This window comes from Parasteatoda tepidariorum, chromosome X1, assembly GCF_043381705.1.
Source record: "Parasteatoda tepidariorum isolate YZ-2023 chromosome X1, CAS_Ptep_4.0, whole genome shotgun sequence".
NCBI classification, from domain to species: domain Eukaryota; kingdom Metazoa; phylum Arthropoda; class Arachnida; order Araneae; family Theridiidae; genus Parasteatoda; species Parasteatoda tepidariorum.
In genome coordinates, this window is record NC_092214.1 from 43,051,910 (window position 1) to 43,079,158 (window position 27,249).

At 27.2% G+C, this 27,249-nt stretch overlaps 1 protein-coding gene across 8 annotated transcripts in view; it reads right to left on the bottom strand.

Moving 5' to 3' along the window:
- Positions 1-27,249, bottom strand: part of LOC107445721 (zinc finger protein castor homolog 1) — a 194,545-nt gene that overhangs the window by 118,325 nt on the left and 48,971 nt on the right. For 5 of the 8 annotated variants that reach the window (XM_071187568.1, XM_071187566.1, XM_071187565.1 and 2 more), the window contains exon 1: positions 18,962-19,050. The exons of the other annotated variants lie outside the window; for them this stretch is intronic. The gene's annotated coding sequence lies outside the window, so the exon portion shown is untranslated. Of the gene's footprint in view, positions 1-18,961; positions 19,051-27,249 lie in introns of those variants that run through there. 8 annotated transcript variants of the gene reach the window in all.

Here is a 27,249-nt window from a genome sequence, read left to right on the forward strand (position 1 = left end):
CTTATACACCGAAAAACTATTGGTTTCTTCCGTGGTGGTGCACATTTTCACAAGACAATGGTTATCTTATACAAAAAAGTACCCAAAAAAAAGGAAGTTTGAAAAAATTAAATTAACAATTACTTATTAGCTTAACACTTGACAAATGACCACTTAATTTTCAGACACAGATTAATGTTTGAGACATAAATCTCTTCTAAAGATATTGGCTAGCTCTTGAAAATTACATAAAAAAGATTTTAAGTTTATTTATTTAATTTTTTTAGATTCCGGGGAAAAGAATAATGAGACCTTATTCTTATATAAATTTAATTTTTTTCATGGACTTTGGCAAAAAATTAGAGCATTCATTAATTTCCTTTCGTCGAGAGTTTCCGAAACTGTAGGTATCGATTTTCGGAGAGGGATGTAAAAAACGTTATATAACACCCACCCTCGTGCACCCCCCAGGGGAACGATCGTCTGCATCGATTATGGAACCACCCTTCACCCCCTTTTCCCCTTTAGTAGCCGGCAGCCATCATCATCATTCAAAATGTATTTCAAGCGGTGAGGGGGTGGGTGTGAATACTTTGTATGTGTATATCGGGAAAAATTAAGGGGGGTTGCAATCCATTTGGAATTCTGCAGATAAAGGCTAAGGTTAAAAAAAAAATTTCACCACTTTTTTCCCCTTTCTTTTCTTTTGAGGCTAGATATAATTTTTTTAAACTGTGTGTATGTCAGCATTTTGAAACAATACAGTCTTTTCCGATCAAAGAAAGGATAGAAAAAAAAATAAAGAGCGCTTTTTTGAGTAGAATGAGACGGTCAAAAGCCAATTTTTCGAACAAGTTTCGTTAAAATGATGGATTTCTTGAAGAGGGACAAAGAAAAAATAATTACTTTTTACCATAATAGGCAAATTTCTTTTTATAAGCCTTTAAAGTTATTGGTAAAATATCACAGCATTATTAAACATTATTCTCTATTGAAATACAAAGAAAAATAAACTTTGCTGTTGGGAAAATTGTTGAGCGGTTATATTTCTAAAGGCTTAGAATATTAAGCTTCTGAGAAATAAAGCTTAAATATTAAAAAAAAAAATTATACTTAGTATATAAATAGGAAAAAATTATTTGAAATTTATATATATTCAGCTCAAAGCGAAAATAAAATAAATAACTACTATGATAAAGAAGATACAAATTGAAAATGACGTGTAAAATTTGAAATAACAATATAAGAGTCGTGCCTACTTTTTTTGTTTTTGTTTTCATGTAACAAATACTTTGAGCCTTAAGGTCGTAAACGTCGGACAAGTAAAAAATAAGCCTTTGGAATATTAATCAAATAAATTTTTGTTTTCAAAAACAGTTTATTTTTCCTATACGAAATAAATTGTTTCAATATTAAAATTCTAATTCCTATTTTATCCCCATTTAATCCCATTTTACTGCAATTCGTCAAAATACCTTGCATTTGAGTATCGTTTCTGAACTTATAAGATACGATATTGATCCTCCTACTACATCAAAAAAAAAANATATTACCTTAATAAATGCACCTCATAAGATACGATATTGATCCTCCTACTCCATCAAAAAAAAAAAAAAAAGTTCAGCATATAACCTTAATAAATGCACCTCATAAGAAACGATATTGATCCTCCTACTCCATCAAAAAAAAAAAAGGTTCAGCATATTACCTTAATAAATGCACCTCATAAGATACGATATTGATCCTCCTACTCCATCAAAAAAAAAAGTTCAGCATATAACCTTAATAAATGCACCACAAACCATAATGCAATGCACATTTGAAAGTGTTAAAGTGAACCATATTTCCAATCAAGCTAACCATAATATCGGGTTTTGAAGGTTAAAAAGCAAGAAAAATCAGTTTTATTATTAAAAGTTTAAAAAGTTCAACTTATTTAAAAAATATTAATTTAAAGTATTATTTAACAGTATGAGATATTCAACTTAGCTTCATATGAAGATAGCAGCAAATTTACATAAGATTGCGGCAAAATTACCTGATAAAACATAACTACTAAATTATGTTTTATCAGGCTTCAATATTTCTAACAAATTACTTCATTGGCATGTGTTCCTCACTACAGGTTATATTTAAACAATTCATATATATCTTTAATTTTTTTCAAATAAGCATTTTCTTACGATAAGACCAATTACTGGAAGTAAGCGTATGCCAAAATCAGTTATATCAGTTTTCAAGTATTTTACATGTTATGAAGAAAATTAAAATAAACTATCCCCTACCCACAAGTGGATTAATGTAAATATTTTTTTGTTAAGAAAAGAGATCCATGATTGCTTTAATCTTGGCGAACAAAGAGCACAAGTATCAGAGCACACGTAGAGCCTTGGCAAAGGAACTCAGAGTATCCTTTGGCCAAGGCTTTAAGTATAAAGAACATTTCAAAACAAGGTTCCTTTTGTGAGTTTAGGGACTTCTGCTTCAAAAATATATCAACAGAAGGAGAGCGTGTACAAAAGATATTTTTCCATTAAAAACAGTTATATTTAATGATTTGACAGAAAAAAATAAAGACCTCTTCATATACCTGACTATAACATGTTTTTAAACCAGAAATTTCGTGCTTTTCCAGATTGTCAGTTGGTACTTTCTTGCTTAAGCTCTTTAAATATGCTCTGGTACAAGGGTTGTACCAGAGTTCTCCATCAAAGGAGTAAAATCGAGATTTATAAACTAATGTTGTCAGTTAGTTGATGAAAATGATAAAATTATTTATTAAATCTGCTTATTTTTATGGATGGCAAGGCTTATACCCATGCCTTTTTCTACAGGTAGCACAAACTTTAGCAAAGATCATGGTAATGATACTCGTTGGCGTAAGATTTTTTCGAATGAATTTAACCTATAAAATTATTTTTAATTTTAAAAGTATTTTTTTATTTGGAAAAAATATGCTTTAATACTCCATTATTACATAGTTCCGAGACAGATAAGGTGTTGTGTGTGTTCCTCTTTTTGTGAAATTGTGAGAAAAAAAAAAAGCGTTTCGATTCTGTGAAGAATCAGAAAAACTAGTTGTCTGTTCAGATTTTCTGTAATAAGTCCGTTTTGGGGAAATTGTAAAAAGTCTACTCTTAATTTAATCAATGTAAAAATATGTTTTGTGAAAAACACGTCATTCGAGGAGTTTCAGTTTTAAAATTAAGAATTACAGACGCCATTGACTCAGTTTCTCAAAAGAAAAATTTTGTGAAGGGTTCGCTCTCGCGATAAGATCATTTTCATAAAAATATATTTTGTAAAGGGTGAGTTTCAACAATAAAATATTTTGTGGAACGCCCATTAACAATTCTAAATTTCTCCTAAAATGATAACAGTAATAGCATTATTAATTTAACATTGTTTCTATCGAAAGGCCTGAAGTTAAAGATATATTCTATACTCAGTCTAGAAGACTAGTTTTTTATTGTCGCAGGTCAAAAAAAGGTTAAAATAAAGTACCCGAATTATCTGTTATCTTAAAACGATTAAATCTCTGACGTTTTTTAACTATTTTGCGTTCGGGAATGATATTAATGTATAAATTCAATTTTACGTAAACGGATGTTTAATATAAACTCAAACATTAAATAACTTCAGAAATGTTTTTGATTTTTTGAAGTTATCATCGACGATATTTTCATTTCAAAGGTTATGAAGAGAAGAAAAAACGCTCACTGATTTAATATATTCTTACAAACAATGTTAAGGATTCAAAACAGAGATTAAGTTTTTATCAAATTCAACCCCAGCGAACTCCCCTTAGAAAACAAGAGTTTCATTTTAAACAAACAGTAAGAATTTTCAAAGATGTTTTTATTTCCTTTTTTTCGATTGAGTTATTTTTTAATGTTTGCATGAAAAAAAAGCTTAAATATCTCTAAAGTAATATAAAATCGACGAAAACGGATTTAGTCTTGCATATTATAGATAGGGGACTTCCGAGGTCACGTGGATGTTAAAAAATGTTTCTAATAATCGCCTTTTCCTATAAATCCCGTTCCTTTCCAAATCTCAACTCCTGATAATCTGCTTTTTATGATTCTTAATGCCCGGGTGTTGTTGTGCCCCAAGCGGTACACAATAGAATGAGAATCTGTTGCTTGCCACCCCACCCCCACATTTGGGGGATCGAGAAAGGTGGGTGAGGGGTATTTCGCATTTATAGAATGTATATAAAAGAAAAAGAAAAGAATGTTTTCCGGATTAAATAAGGGCTGGATAGCTTGTTTGTATACCTTAAAAGTAAAAACCGGTCTTGTGGGGAAGCCTTAGAGATTTGTCAGGAAGAAAAGATTTGTTATTATTTTGAAATGACGATTGTCTATTCAACAAACTATTCTGTTCGAGAAGAAAAAGTTGTAAAAAAATATCGACATTGATCTTCCTGCCAAGAGATTACGAATCACTAACTTATTTTTCTTTAACATTCAGAAAAGGAAACGACACCAGCATATTTATAATATGTACAATTAAATAATCCCTTTTCTTATTGGTTGTTAACTATTAATAAAATACAAGTAACAAATAAACTTCTAAGGGTGAAATGGTTATAGTAAGATTAATGAAATGTTGTAAAATTAATGGTTATAGAGAAAAAAAAAGGCAAAAATATTATTTCAATTTTAATAACTTTAAAAATTAATAATCTTCATTTCTTATTATTAAAATGAAACTTTGAAGTATGAAATGNAGATTAATGAAATGTTGTAAAATTAATGGTTATAGAGAAAAAAAAAGGCAAAAATATTATTTCAATTTTAATAACTTTAAAAATTAATAATCTTCATTTCTTATTATTAAAATGTATGTTATGTATTAAAATGTAGTATTAAAATGTATGAAATGTATGTTAATACTGATCTGTAATACTAAGCCTAGCATGTGATCAGTTTACTTAATGAAAAAGTCCTTAAGGTAGTTAATGTATAACAGTTGCATTGAAATAAAATGATATGAAATTATACAGTGATGATTTTTCCTTAATTCACGCATTTATATATGTAAAATTGTTTGCTAAATTGTCTTTACGTAAGAAATCGATCTAAACAAGTAAGAAATTTCTTCAATTGCTGATTGAATGACTGATTCCAACGCATGTATTGCACTGTTTATAGTTAAGTCATTTAGAAAAATCGGTATTTTTTTTTTTAATTTTACTTTTAATGCTAAATTTTTAAAGCTTAAAAATTTAGATGAAAGTTACGATATTTTGGTACAATATACTTTCGTCTTTTTATTTAATATCTTTTCATATAAGCATTTTTATGAAGCTATTATAATTGCTTAATGCATAAGAACTCTTTAACTACATTGTAAAAAATTCCGGACCTAAGTACAGTATAAAGTACCAGCACTTTGGGTACATCATTCGTAAAATTTATTTTTACCGCAAATTGTAATTTTTGCAATAACATTTATTTAAAATGATTCAGTGATTTTACCGTAATAATTACTATAAAAATTACGATATATCAGATTTTCTGTTCCGTAACATGTTCTGGTAAAAATGTATTTTACGGTAAAAAGTAACCACAGTGCCGGCACCTTTTGTCGTAATTTGATCCGCAATTTTTAAGTGTAGATTTTCCAACATCTTATTGAGTAGGTAAGAAGATTAATTTAACAACTTAATTCTGTGATATTTGAAAAGAAGCAACGCGGAATCATGCGACACATAGAAGAATTAACTGAAATAAAATTCAGTAATGAAATGAGAAACTGTAGGATAGTTTTCCTTACGTGACCTTAAATGTTAAAGCAAATCAATACTCGGATCACTGCTTGCACGAAACAGAAGTTAGAAGTGACATAAAAAAACAATATTAGTTTCCATTACTACTAGTGACATTCATCAATAAAGCATAATTATTTAATTTCATTTTTTTATTAGCTAATTAAATTATTAACTTATTGTGAGAGCACGGAGGAAAACAATCTGGTAAAATTACAATACTATATATTGTAATGACATTTCCGGTAAAAAAAAAAAACATAATTCTGGTTGATAAAACCAAAATACACGGTATTTAAACCATACATTTAATAATTTTTCCGTTCGTATGGAAACGGTTTACCGGAAATTTTGGTTTTCGAAATTATAGCACATTTAGTAAAAAATACAAAATTGAAAAGGGAATTCAACCGAATAAATGGTTTTTATGCCGTGCTCTAAGGTATCATGATAAAATTACCATGTTTTATCACATATTATAAAACTATAACATGCTATTAATTTTACCCAAATCATCACCAAAGTGCTTGGGTAAAACTTACCGAGCCTTTGGTGTTCCCATAGAGGCAAAAACACAAAAAATTTAACCATATTTTGGTAGTTTTGACCATACTTTTTTTCTCTTTGTGAATATTTCTTGAAAAATTATTTTTGTCGAGTTTTATTTATTCATTTTTTATTTATATTAAGCTGCTTTAACATTTGTTATTGAGCTTTTCCAATACGTAAATCAAATCCCGTTTAAATAATTGAAAAACTCAAATCCAGAATCCCACTTTAAATGACAACTAAAATTTTAAACAGAAAGAAGATATTCTGTTTTCTTACAAATAACGTAATGTAAGATAGCTAAATTTCACTTTCTCAACATCATTTCATCTCAACATCTTTTCAACATCTCAAATTTAATGTAAAAGCTAACATTTTTTTTAAACAAAAACAAATATTTAATTGCTAATTGTTTAACGAAGAAATAAAAATTACACTATCTGATATTTATGATAGGATTTGTTTCAAGTAAAGCAGTGTTATTTCAAACTGTACGTTGATAAACCTTAATCTCCACAAAATGTTTCCCAAAATAAAAATCTTGTTAATATTTTACGAAATATACATTTTCATTTCATGTCACAGAACTTAAATGGATCTATTTTGTCTGAATTGTCTCAGATGATTGCCTCAATTAGCAAGAAGAAAGACTGAGATTTCTATTAAAAGAAATGATGAGTATTTAATTTCCATGCTATAACTGGTATAACTAACTTAATATGATGCCAATTAAAATACAATATCCACTATTTTAGATCGGATATTTTAATGACGGGTAATATCATCATTTGTCGAAATGCCTCTTCCAGAAACAGCTAGATTTTCATGTCCTTTATTGGGTGGAGTTCGGTCTTTAAATGACAGTTATGATAAATACTTAATGCTAGTTCTAAATGAAGTTGAAAATAAGAAATAAATCATCCGTAAAAATATGTTTAATTCAATTGCAATTGTTTTCGTTAACTAGTAAAGCGTTGTATAATTAATCTTTAATAAGAGTAAGATAAACTACGCTTTCAAAATTGATAGGGAAATAATAAGTTGTATTGATGGCACAAATTAAAAATCAGGATCTTAATGGTTCCAGAGACTAATTCTATGCTAATTAATTTGGGCAAGTTTCAAGTTACAAGAACAGGCATAAAAACGTTCTTTTTCTGATAAAAAAAACTTTTTTTTGAAGGATTTAGATCCTTAAATTACGGAATGGTAGCAATTTAAAATGTTTAAACGTTTAGTAAGAAGAGTGGTTATTTATTTAGTCACAATAATCTTAATTTTACTTCGTGTGCACTCTGCCGCATATTTGTTATAGTTTAAGTGAATAAAAAAATGTAAACACACAATTATAAAATTAGTCCATCCAAAAATAATTTTATGCGAAATTTACTTTTTTGGAAATATTTTGACATTTTACTATTTAATTTTTATAATAATTGAAAAATTTTTGCACAGAACTTTGGATTTTTGCATCATTGTAAAACATACAGTTTCAAGCAACAAAATAACGAATTTAAACTGAATCAGGTTGTAAGGATCTTTAAAAGGAAATTTAAAAATACGTCATTAAAACTTCTAAAAAATTACTCAGAAACTTGTATGAACTAGTTTAAATTTGGACTTTGCCATTTAAAATTTAATTGCTTAAATTGATGTAAAAATGTGTGTATCTTACAATTCAAATGTTTTTCGACCCTTTTTAAAATTAAATCAAATAAAAAATAAATAATTCTAAAAAAATATTTGATTTCGGATAAATAAGTTTTATAATTGTTTGAAAAAATTGTTTTGAGAGCTGTAAATTTATGTGTTTTGAGAATATAATTAAAACAACACAAATTTAACCAGTAATCACTATTAATATCTTTCACGAAAAACATAAGCGTAACGTAAATAATGCAAATAGAAGTGTTAAATTATTTTAGAACTGAAAAATCCTTTATCTTCACCGAAAAGTTATGTAATATATGAGTAATTTTGTTAAATCATATCTCGCAATTATTGCAACAAATAAATTCTGATAAATGAAAAATGATATACACTCTTTACCCTTAGGTAAATGGCTCCTATCTCTAAAAGTTCTAATAATAGCATGTGGATTTTTATCCAGCTGATTGATTATTTCCAGAATCAAATTTTGTTAGTTTGGCATCTTAAAAGCATTAATATCACAAAAATAAATTTGACCATTGAATTTCTGTTTGAAAGCCTTTCTAAGAATAAGGACATTCTGAATTCTAGAAAAAAAAATTTCTTTCTTTCTTTCTTTTCCTTTTTTTCTCAATTCTTTTAAGAAGTAACGTGATATTTTAAAATGTAACGTGATATTTAAAATGTAAAACTCAGAAGTGAATTATCAGAAAAAGTATATGATTTTTAAATTTTCAGACCGCCATTTATAGTCCACAAATTATTTCCAGATAACTTAAGAAAGGTTTCGTAAAACTTAAAACCGTGTATGTAAGATGACACTTTTTGCAGAAGTTCGTAAGAATTTTGCTTTATGTTTTTGTTCGTTTTAAAAAATTTTACGATGAATTTAGGGAGAATTTTAGAATTTATCTTTTAAAAACAACTGATTCTTGCAACAAGCAGTGAATAAAATTTTTTTGTACTTTTTTAGACATTGGCAAGAGTAATCGGAAAAACGTTTGTTTTTCAAGTTAACATTAAATTTACAGATTCTGCCAATCAGTAAGAAAGCTTTCATTAAGTTGAATCTGTACAGTGGTTTTTCTGGTTCGTATCGGTTTGAAAAATTAATTTTTACACTTCAAGAATATAACAGACGTTTTTCAAAATTTTCATTTATTTTTATATCTCGAAAAAAGGTTCCTTAAATATGCTAATTTTTTTTCGTTGCAAAATTTATGCATTTTCGCTTTGAGACTTATATTTATATATTTTTGTCGTAAGAATAAAAATTGCACTCAAAAATTGACGAATCCAATAAAATGATCAATTAAAGTCATAAGATTTAAAACATTCCGACGAAAAAAGTAATTTTGCGCATTGGCATTTGAATTGTTATGAATATAAATGTGCGGAAACTAGAATCTTAGCAATATGCAGTTAACAGGGATATGTTTATCGTATGGCTATTAAGTAAAATTTTATTTTCCAAAAACAGGCGCCGCGTTGCTCTTCCTGTCCGCAGACTGGAGGATCGGGACTGAAGTATGATCAGGAAATAAAAAGTCACCCGGAAACTCTCTTTTCAGTATTCAGGCTTTTATTTTAATATGTCTAACGGTAGTAGATAAGAAACACTTGCATAAAACAATAAAAAACATACACAATTTGATCGGATGTCGAGAATATTATCACTGGTTTACACGGGGTTTTTATTTCTGAGGTAAAAGAGTGCTTAGTACGGATGTTTGCCAACTTAAAAGCATAATCGTTACTTCCGGAAACAGGAAATAGCCAATACAAAGTTACTTGGCCTTTTTCAAGAAGAAGTAAAATTTTTAACAAACACTAAGGGAGAAATAATTATAATTCAATTAAAAACAAATTTCAGTTCAATCCATATTAATTGCATCGCTTATTAAGTACACCATAAATATCCGCTATATTAAATACATCTGCTAAAGTCATCTCTTATTAAGTACAATACACTCATAGCTTTTTTTCTTTTACATAAATACAAGCAAAAAAAGCTCTTTTAACAAGTAAATTTTTAATAACCTATTTCATTTCATTCTAACCATACGCAGAAGAATTTGCCTTATATCTCTCTTCTTAAAAAAGAAGCTATTTTCACAAGGCAAGCAATACATTAATTTAATTTTTCCAAAGTTTGGTACCACGTTGTTCAAAATTGTGAAATATTAGATAAACTTCTGTCCCCTCCTTTTTTGGGTGGTTAATTTGAAGTCTATCACAATACCTAAAATATATCGTCGTGTAATTTTCATATCTTGACACACTTCTCAAACAATTCTCGAAACATCATGTGTATTTTGCATAATATGATGCACTGATCAATATTTTGCGATTAAATTTACCTTTTTGAACAACGTGCTAAAGAGATAAATCTGTGACCACATTTTGACGCAAAAATGAATGTGAGCCATTTAACAAGCAGCATGAATTTTAGAGTAAATAAAACATACGATGAAGCAATGAAAAATGCTCTAATCTTAAACTACAATTTAATAAATGTCCTAAAATAATAATTTTAAGAAAAATCAAAAAGATAAAATGATAAATAAATAAAATCGCAATCACATTCCTTTTACCAACTGCTGTTTGAAACAAGTTAAAAGACAAGAAAAATGTTTTTAAATTTTTATGAAACTAAAACCAAACATTTATATGGATACTAAAATGTTTTTTGCTAGATGGCTATAAGAAATGACTAGCAAAAATATTTTTTTTTGAATTTTAATTTGAAATGTTAATTTCAGAAACTCAATAAATAAAAACTATTTATAATTTTTAATATCAATGCGATGTATTATTTTTTTTACTTAAGGATGCTAATATTATTTGAAACAAATTATAAAAAAAAGTTGTTTGTGTTTATACGTTTTTCATTTTTGCATAAGTTAAAACCATCAGAAAAATGAGTACAGTTTTTGCCCTTTGAAATAGGTTTTTGTGCTAACAGAATAGTTTAAAACTAATTAAAAACAATATTTAATTTCAATTACATTTCAAGTCAGAAAGTTAACAAATTGTTATTATGAAAATACAATACTTATTATTACTTAATTTTAGTATAACATATCAAAACAACTTTTTAATAAAATTTAAATTGGATATAAATTTGCTTGTTCTAATTAATATCTACAACACTTTTATAGTTAACATAAAAAAAACTACAGCGATACAGAGTTTGATCATAAAATAAATAGTTTGAATAAAGTAAAATAGCTAAAAAAAATATTGAAAAATGATTCAATTTTGCTTCAAGTCAAGACAAATTCTAAAACTCAAAACCCTCCAACGAAATCAGGAATTACAAATAAACCAATTTCAAGCAAATATGTAAAGGTATATATTGAACGTAATATGTAAACACAAACAATAATAAGCATTTTTTTAAAAAAAAATTAACGAGTCACAAAATCCAATGTTCATATGAAGTAAACGCGAAATCACACAAATGACTCAAGAAAGACAGTATAGTGTCGTAATAAAATGTCGTTAGAAAATAGACATAGTTATTACCTTATAGCTGAATGGTGGTTGAATGTGGCGCCAAATGAAAATAGTTGCTTTTCTGCTATATTAAGGCAAGCTTACGGAAAAAATAAATTAAAAGTAACTATCAAATATTCAACATGATTAAAATTCAAAGATATTAAGAAATTTTATGATATAACATTAATTTATGTAACTGATAGCTACCATAGTACCTAAATAGGGAGTAACGATATAAAAATGATAAGAAAAAAAGGATTTCTTATTGTACAGAATGTTTCTAAAAAGAATTGTAGTTTTTATCTCTATTGGATACATATGATATTCAAATTTATCTGCAGTTGTTTGAATTAAACACGAAAAATAAAAAAATACTTGATCTGGAATTCAATTTTCCCATATCTTGAATACGCACAAACTGATTAAATGCTATCCTTGAGTTCTGCTGATAGCGATTTTAATAACATTTAAGTGGTTCAATGTTATTTATTTGAATATCATGATACAAAGTTTCAGTAATTTTAACATTTACTTATCAGTTTAAAATATCACGCGGCAGGTGTTTTGCGTTTATATTTGATTAAAATTTATTATGCATTTTATAGTATTTTTAAAAATTTAAACATCAGCCACGTGATAGCTTGGCACTTTTTTTCTATGCTTATAAAGTTTGATTTAGAAAATAAAAGTTAAGTCAAGTTTCTGATGGGATAAGGATACGTTTTGTAAGCACTGTTAAGTTTTTCCAAAAGTTGTTGGCTGTGGTCACAAGTTAAAGCAGTGTTTCCCAAACTTATGACTTTAGTGTACCCTTTCTAAATTTTTCGTGACGCTGTATTCCACTAATAAAAAAATGAATGCATTTTTTATAATAAAAAATTTCACAAAAGTTAAAAATCACAACTAGCTGTTGACACCACTAATTATTAACTGTTAACTCTGCAAAAGAAAGTCAAAAGAAAAATACGTGATTGTAAATTTTCATGGTTAGCTTTGTTTCTAAAATTTTTTTTTTGAAATTTTCGTTTGTTGCAAGATATTTCGCATAAGAACGCGTACCCCCGTTAAACTGTTCCCGTACCCCTGGGGGTACGCGTACCACACTTTGGGAAACACTGAGCTAAAGTGAAGGAAATGTGTTGAAATTAGTTTTCCTATTTTATAAACTAAAACATAACATTATATTGAATTCGTATTCTATNCGTTCTGTATACATGCGAAAAATACAAAGAATTATCTGTATTCAAGAAACATAGGAATGTGTGCAAAGTTCCTATTATTATTCAAATCTACCAACAACAACAAAAAATTAATAAATAAAAAGTCCAGAGAGGCTTTATTATGAAACCACAAAGTATCATTTCGTTTGAAACGTTTGATATGATTAAGTTATTTCCTCTTTGCTTTCAGTAAAACCTTGAGATATTCATGCTAATTGATCAAAAAGCGCGTCTTTTTGTCTGATTTAACAGAATATAAATTATTCATCAAAATGTATGAAATGTGATGACCTGACGCAAGACGAACTGCCTAGTTTAAGAATAATACACAAATATGATTCAGAGCTATTATAAATAATGTTGATCCTTCCCAAAAATGAATTTCTATTATTGGTTTGTAAATGAATATGAACGCACAATTTAGTATAGATGTTTCCTGACTGGTAATTAAAAAATAGCATTGAATAGTTTTTTCTAAAAATATGTTCAAATTTGTATCACTTATAAAATACATTTTTTAATGTTGATTTTAAGTTAGAGATAGTATTTGAACCTGAAACATTTGAATTGCAAGCAATGCTCGGAAATATCCATTTTACCGTAATATACATTATTAGCGTAAAATTCAAATCTTAATTTTTACAGTAATACACATTTAGATTTAGAGATTTTACTGTAAATATTACGGCAAAAATTACGCATTGCATTATATTAGAAAAATTGCATTATATTAGATTTTTTGTTTTAAAAAATTTTACGGTACGTCATGGTTTTTGTTCCGCAAAATTTTACATTAAAAATGAATTCTAAGATAAAATGTACTGGCACTCTTGACTGCCGGTATTTTTTACAGTAATTTGATCCGGAATTTTTACAATGCACTTTTAAAGTGTCTGGACTTAAGAATATTTTTTCGGTGCGCTTAAAAAAGATTTCAGTCTGAAAAAATTCTAAGTCTCGTTTATATATATATTATCAGTTATCTCTATAGCTATACCTGCAATAAAATTTCTTATTCCAAATTTTCCAATTTCAAATGGTGCTGCAGCTTTTACCACTTTTTGACTATGTCCTTGCTAAGTGCAATATATTTATCATGATTTCGTTTTAAATATTTATTTATTTCGCTTACGATAGATATCATTTCCACATAATGGATGCCTAAAAAAGTCTTTGTACAAATCTCTTAAAACATCAAATATCATCGCTAAGATTTTAGTTTATGTTCAAAAATGATGTAAAATCAAAGAGTATCTGATTACATAGGCTATTACTAAAATATTCACGTTTTAGTTTCAGTACTCTTTATACTTTAGTGAGGGTAGAGTTTGTGAACTAATAAGTTTAAATCTTTTTATGAAGAAAACTATGAATGTATATTTTCATAAGATATTAGAAAAGTAGCAAACATAATATAAACAACGCAATGTTTACTTCATAAATGTATCACTTTTAGTACAATTTATATGATTAGTAATATTTTATTTTTGTTTAAAATTTCTTTTCATAAGCATCGAAGATTATTTTTCTGCGATAACTTTGTCGGAAAAATTTTATTCAGCGAATATATTGCCAAACAATAAAATAAAATGACATATTTCTAAACACAGACGGAATTCTCGGACAGAAATGTAGCATTGCAAAATATTCTTTCCAAAAATCTGCTGTTTTTATTCCAGTAAATGAACTGTTTTTCTTTTTTCGTTTAACTTCAACAAACAATGTCAACTGTTTGGGTCTATCTTTATTTAGTTTTTTAAAATTCTTTCGTCAACTTATGTCTATCTTTTTAGCAATTATTCTGATTTGAGTAACCTTTATGGTTTTTGAATATAAAAATTAAATATAGTTTGACGAATATTTAAAGAGTATGAACATTTTATTTTGTTCCATACACTGCAATTCATTCAATTAATCTGAAAAAAATCTTTTCCGTACGAAAGATGAAAATAAACGAGTTTTAAAAATGTCAAAGTTAATAATATAATATAACACACGAATTTGTTTTTTTCTTCTTCAATAAATGTTTACAATAATTACCTTCCAAATTATTTAAAAAAATAATTATCCTTAAAAAAATTCGTTGTTGCTGATGATTGGTGTTTTCTTACGTCTTTTGCATGACAATCTAACTTTCTCTTTTTATTAGTATATAATAATTAAGAGAAATTTCACAGGATATAATTTATGCGTATTATGGAAAATAAATTGCTCTATCATTTTATATTTTATAAAAAACGAGTTTGAAAAAATATTAAAGCACCAAATTTTAATATTTTAAAGAAATATTAATTTAAATATTTTTTAAAAAGAAATATTGAAAATCCCAATAGTTAGCTATATTGAGTTCATCATTTTCCCCCCTATAAAACTTTAGAGATACAAATATTTACGCATACATGGAATTCATTTTTCACAATGCAAATTATCGTTGAATACAGGTGATGCAAATTTCGCAATTAAACTTATGTTAATATATTTTGTAAATGGAAGAATTATGCGTGTGTATAAAGAAGTCCGAAAATAAGTTTATATTCCTTCCCCTTGTTTTTTTCAGCAAAATAAGTATCCTTCATCTTTTGAAAATCTTTGTGATGAAATGAATGTTATTTTTTGCTCACATATACCGTATGGAAAGTCAACTCTTATATATCAACTATCTATTAGATTTAAAATTATCATAGGACGAGTTCTCCTACTGAGCATCCTTTCAACGCATTTTTATTCATAGTTCTTAAATCACAAAGGTGATTTCAATCCGGTAAATGTGACACCATTTTTTTCCAGTTAGGTTGAGGGAGTAGTTGGTCAAAAGTATGTCATTCGTTTTCGGCTTCATCTTCATATTTAATTGAGTTAACCCCTGAGAGTTTTTCTCTTAGTTTTGAAGGCCCACATCAAAAGAAATTTCAATGAAAAAGTAATCATTTTTATTTATTAAATATATTTTTAAGGTAAAAGTACTTAAATATTTACGTTCTGTATACATGCGAGACGATTCTACGGTTTCCGTCTTGCACGTGACGCATTAAATCAATTAATAAATTCATCAAAAAATACCTAGTTAATATGTATGGATACCTGAAATATTTAAGAAACCAAATGTGAATAAAATTATTTTATTCACACTAAAATAAAATAGTGTAGGAAATTATAGTTGTCCCTTCACGATGTATTCACCCAACTTAATTTTTTAAGGTGAAATCTAAAATTTAAAGAAAAAAAATTGAACATTCTATTACGGAGAAAAATATTTTAAAAACATTTATTATGTTTTATATATAAATTAATATTTGCTAATTCTATTAAAATAATCGTTTTTGCTTAAATTTTGTGTTTTTTCATAAAATATTGCGAAAACTAACATGATGTAAAAATTTTTCACTGAAAAAAATACATTTACTACTAAAAAAGTTATTATGTTTATTGCAATAAATAACAAATATTAAAAATTATATGTTATGACAAATTTAGTTAGGGCAAACAAGTTTTAATTTATAGCTATTGGTTTAGTATTGATAAGTAATATTAGAGGGTTTGTTTGAAATTTCGATTGCACTCATAATTTGCAACTAGCACCATATTCTGAAAATGTTACGATGTTCAATATGAAAAAAAGAATTAATAAAAATTAAGATCTTTGTCAAATGTAGTGACTTAATAAAAAACATTTACAAAATTAGGATTATCTTAGGCCAGAGGTCTCTATTGCATTTTTGTACCTAGAATTTCAAATTACGTAAATTGAAGTACAAAATTTGGCACAAGGTAAAGTTATGCGTAAACATGAGTAAGATTAGTAAATTTTGATTGCTTTCACGAAAAAGTTTGAAAGAAACTTTCGTGTAAAATTTTGCACCAAAAATTAATAAGTCAACATCAATTTAAAAATTTTTTAGAAATTTTACTGCTTGCACGTTTTAATAAATGTAGACAATATTAAGCATTCTTCTGAATACCAAATTACAATTTGTTTAAGAATTTCTTTTTTTTTTTTAAGAAACACTTACCAGTTTTGAAAATGCTATAGTGTATCGATAAAAAACTAGAATCTCAACTATAATAAAAAAAAATTTCAGTTTGTTATTAATTATCGAGAAATGCTTTTGTGATTTAAATTATATATTTAGTTAGTTTTCAATAAACTTCAGAGGTAAGTTTAACAAAAAACATTTACAAGAAAACTTAAAACAAGAAATTAAAGACATATCTCTCAGATGAATAGTTTTTGTCGTCGATTTCCTTTTTAATTAACATCAAAAACATTAATTCATAGCAGAAACAGAGTAAAAAGCAAATTAATAAAACAGACGCGTAAAAAATATTCTCAAATTTAATCTTTACTTAAAAAACCACCTTTTCCTTTAGTGTCATGTCTAGCACGGCATGAAGAATGAATTTTAATTAATTTTACAGACCGCATTTGTTGATCATAAGTGTAATTGCTTTCGCCAAAAACTCTGAATTTATGATATAGCCACAAATCTTTTAACCTAGGTAAAAGGAAAATTTCAAAAGCCTTTAGAGATTCTTAAGGATATTATTTAATTGAAATTTATATTTTTCTAATTTTATATTCATACTGTCTCGATAGAGAAGGTGCCAACTGCACAATAGAGTAATACGGATTTTCTAATTAAATTATGCTCTTTTCATGATTATAATGCTAACATGTGATGAAAAAACTTCTTTTTAACTAAAGAATCGTTTCTCATTAATTAAATACGCGACATCAGTTTGAAAAGAAATATTTATGAAGACTTGATATTTAACAGGTTCTTAAAATTGTAACTTTAACGAGAGTTTTAACACTTAAAAATTTTACTTAATTTAACATTGATATATTAGTTGCTAAAACTAACTGTTAACTTCATTATTAACATAGTTCTTGGATTATATATGCATATAAGAAGACTATATTTATGTAAATTAGAAGTTTCAAATAAAACTAGAATTGAATATAGAACTAAAATATTATTATTATAATTGTTAATTTTGTTAAAAGCTCTAGTTCTTAATTTAAAACAATTAATTATTATATTCGATGGTTATGAGATTTAGAACTGAGAAAACAATTTAATTAATAAACAAAATATTCGTGGGATAGAAGGAGTATTAAACTATCGGAGAGAAATTCAAAAATATCCAGGATTAAATGCTTTTTTGACAATAACAAAACAATTTTCAATATTTTATTTATAACGTAAATCGTAAATAAATCCTAACAGAACAGTGTCACTCACATATATTTTTTTAAAAAATTGAAGAATAAATTAATTTTAGGTGTTAAGTGATTTAAAAATCTTATTTTTAGAATAAAGCCTTACTTTTATGAAGAAAAACAGCTTACGCATTTCATTTACACATTTTAAATATCTAAAATAATTTATAAAGCGAAAATTAACAATTCCTCAAGTTAAAAACTATAGCTAAAAGTTTTTTTTGCAAGTTAGTTTTGTTGATAAAGTGAAAGTAATTCATTTTTAAATAACTAAAGCTTCAAATAAAAATTTATTTATACAAATATTTCAAACAAGGTTTTTACGCACTTAATACATAACAGAAACCTAAGGAACTAAATTAACTATTATAAAATATAACAATGAAGAATAATACTAAATAAAAAAGAAGAAATGTGGAATTAATTAAAAGGGGAAGTTAGGGCTACGAGAATAAAATGTAAGCTAGAACTTTCAACAAACAGCTACAAGGGCTTAAATAATGAAACACATGCAAAAATTATAATTAAACTGAAAAATAATCTTAAAAACTAAAACACATTACTAATAAGAAATAGAGAGTCAATTTAAAGGAAAAATAAATTAATTTACTTAGTTATAAAGAAAAATGGTACTTTAAGTAAAATATTTAAGGTGAAACTTATAAATTGTACAAAAGACTATTATAAGCGATAATAACCTTGCTAATGAAGGTATTAATAAGCAATGTACAAAAATCTTTTTCATACAGAAATTAGTAGCTATAAATAATAAAATAAAACAAAACATGTTTTATTAGTTTATATGGAAAAACAGCTTAAAAAAATTATGTAATGTACTCACAAATAAAGGGTATAACAGGAATATAACAGGCGTTTTTACATTAATATCGGTATATCCATGTTTAGACATTGAGTTTCATAAAACACACGCACATGCACATCGCTTGCACACGTGACTGCACTCTCGAAGAAACACAAAACAACAGAACACGAGGATGAGAAGCGCGCGCGGAATGAAAGTGGGGGGCGTGCGAAAGAAGGAAAGAAAACATTTCTGAAACTTACCCTTTCCATCAAATTCCACAAAAAAAACAAAAACAATAACAAAAATGAATTGTCAAAAAGTGTCTCTTTCAAAAATGCAAGTATTTANCTTTCGTAAAATAAACAATAAAATTTTATTTTATAAAAAGTGCTATAATTTGGTAAATGTGGTAAAATGCGATAATTTGATATGTTAATGCATGGCTTGATTGCTTGATATGTTAATGCACGGCATAAAAATTATTTATTCGGTTATATTTACTTTCAAGCTTCATATTTTTTAGTAAATGTGCGTCAATAAGAACTATAATTTGCTTTTTTATTTTAATTTTTTTGATGGGTTGTAAATGGACACTTTTTCTGAAAGAGCTTCAGAAAAATCGAATAATTTCGTCACGCGGTGAGAGGGACATTTTAAAGCGAATTTCTTTCTTTTCTTTTTTTTTTTTTTCATTGATTTTTATTCATCTAAATGTCAGACCTAATCTCGTTTGATGTGTTCTTGTTTATATTTAAGACATGACATGCATGTAAAAGAAATCTAATCAAACTATAAAAGACTTTAAAGTAATTAGTTAAAAAGTAAACAAAACAAAATATTTTAAATCTATAATATAAAATAATATCTATAGAATAACATCTCCGGATTGCTATAGCGTCACATGAATCATTTAGATATTAATAAAAATATTGACTTATATCGAGATTTTTATGGTGTAAAACCACGTGAGATTTTTTTCATTTAATTTTTTTGTTGTTGATGGATTGCAAATGGACACTTTTTTCGAAAGAACATTGGAAAAATCGAATAATTTTGTCATCCGGGGGGGGGGGGGNGGGGGGGGGGGACATTTTTTAAAGCAAAATTTTTTCTCTGATTTTCATTCATTTAACATGTCACAAGCATATAAGGAAAATCTAATCAAACAATTAAAAATGTTTTTAAAATAATTATTAATAGTTAAAAAGTAAATGAAACAAAATATTTGAATCTATAGCCTAATATCTATAGAATAATCTATGCGGATTGCTATATAATCACGTGAATCATTTACATGTTAATAAAAATATTGTTTTATATTGAGATTTTTACATGGTAAAACCACGTGAGATTTTTTTGTCGTACTTTTACTTTAATTTTTATTGATGGGTGATGGACACTTTTTTTGATGAACACTTTTTTCGAAAGGACATTGGAAAAATCGAATAATTACGTCATGTTGTAGGTAGGACATATTAAAGCAAAATTTTTTCATAGATTTTTTTTTCACCTAAATGTCAGACCTAATCTTGATTGATGTGCTCTTAATTTATATTTTAGATATCACATACATAAAGGGAAATCTAATCAAACATAAAACAATTATGTTGAAATAAGTTTTATTAGTTAAACAAAATAATTGGCATATTAAAGGTTAAAATTTTCATAGATAGATTTCTCTTATAGATTCTTCTGAAAAAAATTTCAGATCTTAAAAGTATGCAAATAATATTTAAATGCTTATGAAAAACAGAAATGAAATTTTTTTTTTAAAATTATATTTATATTTTAAGATTTTAATGCTTAAATTTTAATAAATTTTAACTCGTTTTCATTGTAAAACGTTTTAAGTTATTTTTAGACGAACATCGTTATAAGAATACATAAAGAATATAATATAAGAATTTTTTAACTTCTTCGGAACGGGTGAGTCATATATGCATTTGTACAACATGCATATAACCCGTCTTGAAGGGTTAAGTTATTTTTCTAACATTCATTAAATTCCCACGTAGTTATTTTAAATCTGTACAAGTTTTGAATCTTACACACAATTAAAAATATCCCAATATTAATAGTTTAAATGAAATAATTGAGTGTAAAATAAAATTAAATTTAAAATGAATCGTGCCGAGATTCACTAATAAATATAAGAGTCAGGAGGAATCTTTTCAGAATCCAATACCTAATCAAATGGACTTAAGCATACTTTTTTTTGTTTAAGAAATAATTATTGTTTCATTTTAACAATAACTAAAAATATAAAGTAACTAAAAAATATATTTACAATCGCACATAATGTTAAGTTATAATTTTTTTCGAACATATAATTGTCTCATGTTAAAAGTATATTACAATGTTTAAAAATTGTTGACTCCAGATAAAATTTTACACACCAGGTTATCGGGATTTTTCCACTTTTGCTAATAGACATTTTTAAATTTTCGGAGCTGTTGTTTTGAGTGACCTATTGTGCTATTAGAATTTTCATTCTAAAATTACAGTAAAATAACCAGCAGTAGTCTGTCTACCCGTATGTCTGAACCGTAAAGTTAACGATAAAGAACATTTTTTAACTTTACAGTTTTGAAGCCGTTTACAACTAGTATGGTTCAAAAACCATGAATAAAAAACAATACGGATTTAAATTATTTACAACCAGCATGGCTTCAAAACCGTAAAAGAAATAGGAAATAGCTTAGCAGCTTTATGGTGCTGCCATCTATGAGTGAATGAGAGTATCGTATTCTAATAACCCAGGGTCACAAATTGGGGTGTGCAAAACACTAAAACCCTTCCATGTGTTGAAGGGAATGAAGGTAATATCACAATGTCAATGCTGGGATGCGAACCGCCGTTCTGTCGGTCACGAGATTAACAGGTTAGCTCTCTCGGCTATAATATATACCACTCTGCAAGGAACTAAGTGACTTCATTACATAGGGCTAGTTGGTGCGATCAACTTCGGGTTGTTTAACCGTATTACGTGGAAACGGTCAATAAACAGTTTTCATCGCAGTTAACAGTTTGAATACCGTCTTTTTTATGGTTTGGTTTTTTGACTGTTTTGTTTCAATATGGTGAAAAAACAATTAAATAAATTGCTTTTTAACCATTTTTTCCGAGAAATTTCTAACAGTGTGAAATAGAGAGCATAAATACAAAGTATTAATTTTAATTATTGGAAGTTTAGTAATAGTTTAAAAGTCTAACATGCAAATATTAACGTTTATTATGCTTCTTTTTAAAACCTTCTTGTCTGTACGGAAAAATTATTTTAGTACAAGTCTTTTGAAAGTATAATAAAATATTTTCTTGGATTGTCAAGTATAAAATTTTATATTGAGTTTATATAAATTTATAATTACGAGTTTTAGTTCTCTGAACTATAATCAATCTATAACTACTAATCTATCTCATAAAATTTGCCAATCTATAATCTATTTTATAAAATTTTATATTATTTAATTAGATTTTTTATTAAAAAATTTTCTAAACCAAAACTATTGTTGAACAACTCTAAAAGTTTTATAAAGTCGATAAGATATTTTTAAATGCTTTTCAAGCAAGATTCAATATACGGCGGAGAAAAATTGGAGGTAGGAGCCAAGTTGGGCCCATAGTAAGATGAATTGCACGATCGCTGAGAGCCGCGGAAAGCAGTTTAATTTACGCGTTGAGTGAAAACTATCAGAATAAGGTAAAATTTGCTGTTTCTGCCTCTATTAACACCAAAAAGCTCGATAATTTTTACCAAAGCACTTTCGTAAAATAAACAATAAAATTTTATTTTATAAAAAGTGCTATAATTTGGTAAATGTGGTAAAATGCGATAATTTGATATGTTAATGCATGGCTTGATTGCTTGATATGTTAATGCACGACAGAAAAATTATTTATTCGGTTATATTTACTTTCAAGCTTCATATTTTTTAGTAAATGTGCGTCAATAAGAACTATAATTTGCTAAACCAGAATTTCCCGTAAACCGTTATCATAGAAACGGAAAAAATACCAAATGAATAGTTTAAATATTATATATTTTGGTCTTATGTATTAGAATATATATATATATATATATATATATATATACATACATCAGAACTTCTCTTCTCCGTTGTAGTGATGTATAGTGGGCAAAGTAAAACGGACCACCCTAAATAACTTTTAATCTAATAATCGGATCATCGCATTCTAGGAATCAATCTTAATGGTTCGCGGGGGTGACCTCAAATATGATAAATAATTAGTGGCAGACGATATTTTAAATTACGATATCAGACACAAAAACGATCTTTCTCAGAACAAACATAATTTTTTTTGACGGATTCAGATTTTCCAAAATATAGGGGGTAGCCGTAATCTAGAATATATGGTCCTCAAAATTAAGTCAGGAAAGCGATGCAAAGTTAGGGCGTAATAATTTTAATTTCATTCTTTAAGTCTTTCACCGCATCTCGAGAACTTTTTAAGCGAATTGAAAAAAAATTTGCACACAATTATAAAACTCTTTTATCCTAAAATTATTTCATTTCTTTGATCAGTCTCTTGGTAAATAAATATTATTTTATTTAATAACAGTTAAAATTTTTTGAATGGTAAGGTATACAATTTTTTATATCATTTTAAAGATTGTAATTTTAAAAACCAAAATACAAAATTTGAGCGAAATTGATCGAATAGTTCCTGAGAAATATAGTTCTGGAGAAGATGTATCTTCAAAATTCAATTTCTCCGGAACTATTCAACCGATTGCGCTCAAATTTTGTATTTTGCCTTTTAAAGTTAAAATTTTTTTGTTTGTCAGAAATCTGAACCCGTCAAAAAAGGTATGTTTATCCAGAGAAAGAACGTTTTTGTATCTGATTTCGCAGCTTAAAATATCGTCTGCACTAATTATTTAGCAAATTTGAGGTCACCCCTTCGAACCATTGAAATTGAGTCCTAGAACGGGAAGATCCGATCATTAGATCAAAAGTTATTTAGTGTGGTCCGCTTTTTATTTTGAGCTCTTTACATATTCAGAACAAGAAGTAAAATCTCTAAATTTAAATTTTTTTTTAATTTTTACTTTACACACTTAGGTTTACGAGAGCCTACATTTTAACTTTCAACTTCATGGTAATTGAATCGCGAATTTACAAATTTAAGGCTTTGATTTCAAACAAAACTGTACTTTTCGGTATAAGGTAATCTTTAAAAAAGTGAGTCGCTTTACGCAAAAGATTTTTAAAGGAAATTTGTAGTATGATATTATTTGAAGTCATTTTTTTTCAAGTTTTAGGCAAATTATCAATTTGCTACTCATAATTTAAACATGAAAGAATTATTAAACATTTTTAAACACAAGACGTTTGTTTCTAATTCTTGAATAAAACTGTTTAATATCATACTCTTTCTCAAAAGCGTTTTTCAAAAGAGTTTTAATAATATACAGATATTAAACAAATTTTAATATTAAAATGCTTCGAAATTTTAAAATTGAGTTTTTGAATTCAAAATAAATACAAAATATATATTTATGTATTTTATGACTAAAAAGTGAATTAATTTTGAGAGCGTTTTCATTTTACTAACATTTGCATAAAGCATCTAGAACGAAATAAAATAATTTTAAAACAATAGCTCAAACTATTTTAATAATGCATCAATAAATTTACATTGCTTTCATCTTCGGAAAGGATAGATTTGATATTTGTTTTACTTTGTATTGTTTTAATAAATTTTAAAGTTTTCCTTATCAATTTAATATAGGTATTTAAAATTATTACGTTGTTCTAATATTTTTAATTTATATGAAATTTTAGCACGAGTAACAATAGGTTCAATTTTTTTAGTAGATAGAAAAATGTGTTTCCAAAATATCAAATTTCCATAAAGCCAACGTAAAATATTATTAAAAATAAGCTTTTTATGCAGGGACTAGGGACCCATACATGCTATTGCTCATCAATGTCCTCAATTTCTTACAAAGTTTATTTCAGAGATAAATTTTGCATGCATCGCAATAATAGTTTCATTTAAAATGACGTCATAAATATTGATTTTACAGTATGTATAATTAAATAAAATATAACTGAACGATGAATGAATAAATCTTGGCGAACAAAGGCTAAGGAATAAATCATGAAAATATCGTTAATAATATGATATATAAAAAGCATACTTGCAAAAGCCCGTTGTGGGTCGAGGGGGTTATGGAGGGTAAGGTTCCACAATTTCGTGACCAACTGCATGATTGTGGCAACGTTGTCAGCATTGCGCACAGGCCGCTTTTACTTTCCAGACAAACTGGTATCCATTGATCTGAAGCTGGGTGAAGTGCGCTTCAAGCTGCTACTTGGGATCGAACCCCAAATCTTGGCTGTTCTGTGGATTAACCACTGAGCCATCTTGGCTTAATATAACATACATTTCACTTTCATGATAACAAAATAATTTCTAAAAAATGTAATTTGAAACAATTGATGTAAAAATTGAATTTAGAATATAGATAGATTCTTTTATAGATCAGGAGGCTTCTCACCCTATTCGATATCGCTGACTAATCCCCAGTGACCGATATACTTACTCTTTGCATCTTGGTTTTGTTTAATACCCTAGATTTTCAAAATCCCCCCAATTGCCTTTTACACTTCATATTAATGTATAGGCTGCGCTTTCCTGTTCACAATCGCTTATCAATCCAACGAAACTAATTGCGCAGTTCTTTGAAGATTGTTTTGCAATCAGGAATGAATTACCGATTAAGCGGCAAAAAATCAATATGTTAGAGGGGATCAAAATTCGTTTATAAAAAATGTGACCTAACAATTTAATTGCTCCAAACACTCATTAAAAATTTAAGCAAAGTATGATGATGTTATTCATGTTCAGACGTATTAGAAAGTAACAGCAAAAAAAATAAAAAATAATTATAATCCTACTGGTACCGCACCCGGCTCGCATCGACCACATTGCTGTCGTAAAATATTCTAAGTGGTTAACGAATCATGGGTTTGAGTCCCCATGCCATCTGACTAATCGTGGGAGGTTTTCGTAGCTTTCTATCCAAATGCTGGTTTTTTCCATCAAAAAGCCGTCCACGAAGGCAAATTTCTTCCAATACTTGATCCAGGAGTTTCCTTGTCTTCTGGATCGGGTTCAAAATCACAAGGTTGCGGATTTGAACATCGATAGTCTTAAACTCAAATTTGAGTAGGCTGTTCAACGACGGTTACAAAATAAAATAAAATCCTACTGGTAATAGTTTTCTCTAAACTAAATTACAAGTCCAACACTAATCAAATTTTACATAAAAGAAGTCAAGTAATGTTTTCTGACTTAAATTATAATGAAAGCTATGCTCCCTGCTTGTTATCGCTCGTCAACCCTCGGTACCACTTAAATTTTTTTTAATAGCTTATTTTGCTCTTTACTTTATCTACTCTAATACTAAAATAACATACAAATGTTAAACAACTTAAAACAAAATTACAATTACATACGCATGCTCAGAAACCGAAAATTTGAAATTAACGTCAGAAAAGCATTAATTCGATTATTTTTCATTTATTTATTCTTTAAAATTTTTTTAGTCATAAATTAAGTTTAAATATTTAGAGACAGCCTGATAATAAATGCACTAAATAAGTTCAACATAATAATTAAAAATCAAAACAAAAAATTGTAGAAGTTAAATTTACGAATACGTTAAATTAACAAATTTTATAATCTTTTTATGTGACAACTTTTGCTTCTGAGTACAATTTCATTTTGGCGAGTGTTCCGATCTACGATTATTTATGTAAAAAGTAAACAATTATTTACATACAAAGTAATTAATGTTTGAAAGCGATTATTTTTTATAAAAAGTAATTAATGTTTGAAAACGATTATTTAAATAAAATGAAACTTATATTTGAAAACGATTATTTAGAAAAAGTAACACTAATGTTTGAAAACGATTATTTATATAAAAAGTAATTAATGTTTGAAAACGATTATTTAGATAAAATGAAACTAATATTTGAAAACGATTACTTACATAAAAAGTAATTAATGTTTGAAAACGATTACTTATATAAAAATTTGCTTTTAAAATATTATATTATTGTATGCAGTAGATCTTTGGAACTCAAGTAGTGATTGTTAATCATGATGTAGAAATACATCAATATGGATTGCATCAATATATATTGCTTTTTTTTGGAATAATTAAAAAGAAAAAATATTTCAAGCGTTTTTTTCCCTATCAACTACATTCATTTCTCGCACAGTTAGAAATTTCTCAGTAAAAATGGCTAATTATTCAATTGTTATTTTACCATTTTAAACAAAAACAGTCAAATAACCATAAAAAGATGATATTTAAACAGCTAAGTGTGAGAAAAATCGTTCATTGATTGTTTCTACATAATACGATTTAACAACTATAATTTTATCTGCGTGAACTGAGCCCAACTTATGAACCCATTTTGTTTCGTGCAACTGGATACATACTGAGACTGAGAGAGCTAATCGGTCAATCTCCTGAGCGGCTGAACAGGGGTTCGAATCTAACGTTGAT